Raw genomic sequence first — 2222 nt, 5'->3', positions numbered from 1 at the left:
CAACACATTCAGCCTCATTTAACAGTGCTCCCTATGTATTGTACCCCTCCACTTGCTCTTTTTAATTTGTATAGGATATCAACTTTTCTTATACTTTGAGATTCATCAACCATTATTACACAACCACCTCCACTTAATTTAACAATTCCTTACAAAAGCTAATTTGATAACTTACGATGTACATGACCTACTGCATTTTCCTATTGTCTTAATTGATAGGCCACATCACTCCAAAGTTGTAGCATTGTAAGTCATGAATGGAGGTTTCAATGTTAGGTGATGCGTAATGTACATGCATTGTACATTTCAAGATCTATTGTTTTAGAATTTATTCAACCACTTAAAGTTGCAATTGTTATGGCCTTTGAAAATAAATTTCATCCCTTATAAGTTGAGACTATGCACACCCCTTTTAGCATACTTCGTGGTTGGAAACCATAAGAGACCCAATTCAACAAAGAATTCAAGCTCATAAGCACTATCATCGACATTGGGTATTACCTAGTCCATATAGTTATAGTGACTTATGGATCTTAGATAGAAGAGAGTATTATGCAATGGTGCGTAATGAATGGGCTCAATGCATGAATAAGTCAAACATACTCATCAAAGAGTTATGTGCACTACATGCTCCACTTCCATGTCGTCATTCCTTCAAAATGCCATGAAATAACCTCCACAAGTACATTGCAACAGTTTCGCAAATACAAGAGGAGAACAATAGAATGGTAATGCACAAAGCACGGTTTTTCTTAGTGAGTATTATGCAAGAAAATGCAAACAATAATGGTAGAGAGTTATCCTCCATCAAGTACAATGCGTTATTACAAAATCCTAATTATGTCTCCGATTATTTTATGTCCAATGAGGCTTAAGAGTATTGCTTTTCAGTCTTCATATTAACAACTTTATATGTTTTCTATGACATTTGAAACTCAACTTGGGTTCATATTTCATTAGAAAATTTTATTGTCCTCTGTCTTATGTGTACTATATCTATTTGTATTTTTTGTTCCCTTCTTATACTTTTATTCTCCAACTTCAAGCATTCTCAACAATTGATTAGGTTGGTGATTCCATTTCTATAAGGATACACTAGTATCTAGATTCTCAAGAACCTTAAGAGTCTATTGTATGAAATTTGTCTATGTTCATATTTCATGTAAGGTTGACTTAGCAAAACTTTCTTGAGTTGTGAAAGTCTATGAAATACTAAGGCTATAATGCTTTGCTCAATAGAGAATTAGCTAGAAGAATCCTATATCAGAATAACATAGAACCATAATAGTCCTTTTTCGATGAAATTTGTCTCCATAGTTGTTGGAAGAGAGGTAATTGGCAAAAATCCAATATATTTCATCATTTCATAAATGGATTGTATTCCTAGGGTAGTTATTGGAGAAATTGTTCATGAGGTCTTTATCTCACTAAACCAAAGGCTCTTCATGTGCATATAGCCCTTCACTAATGCACCAACTATAATGGTCTCTCATACCTTATCAATTTCATTAGCACATCTATTAATGAGACACATTTCTCAGAATTTGAGAAATGTGGGAATATAAATTGGTATGGTGTTTAATTCCATATACGACTAAATTGCTAATCAATGTTATGTGCTAATTATATGCTGAGATGAATTGTTCAAGGAGTTCTAGATCATGGTATTTTGGAATCCCAACCATGAGCTTTTGGATCAGAATCTTGGTACCATTTCTCATCCTCAAAACCTAGAACATAACTTTTTGCAGAAGTGAATCCATTTCAAACATTCTACTATGAAGGCTTGTTTTTCATGTATGCATTCACTTGAGGATGAGAGCTTCTTTTTGCCTCCCTAAGAGAGATAGCACCATTGCTAAGATATGATTGGAAGAGAGCCCCTCTGCTTCAATCTTATGTTCAAGTGATCCATGGTCAATGTATCTATCAAGAAGTACCATTGTTCTTAACTGAGAAGAAGCATTCAACATTGATTAGCATTAAACCAAAAAAAAAAAGAATTTAGGACATGAAATACTGATATTCAAGGTTTAAAATTTGCACAATGAAGGAAAATTACCTTTAGGGGTCCATCCTTAATACCATTTAAGCATAGGAAGTGAAACACAGTGGAACCAAAACCTCCAATTGAACCCTCCTCCACAGTGATCAGGATTTCATGTTCTTTGGTCAATCTCCTTATGAGATTTGCATCCAATGGTTTGCAACACCTCGCATCG

Source organism: Vitis riparia, chromosome 15 (genome assembly GCF_004353265.1).
Source record: "Vitis riparia cultivar Riparia Gloire de Montpellier isolate 1030 chromosome 15, EGFV_Vit.rip_1.0, whole genome shotgun sequence".
Classification (NCBI taxonomy): domain Eukaryota; kingdom Viridiplantae; phylum Streptophyta; class Magnoliopsida; order Vitales; family Vitaceae; genus Vitis; species Vitis riparia.
This window is presented reverse-complemented; position numbering follows the sequence as displayed.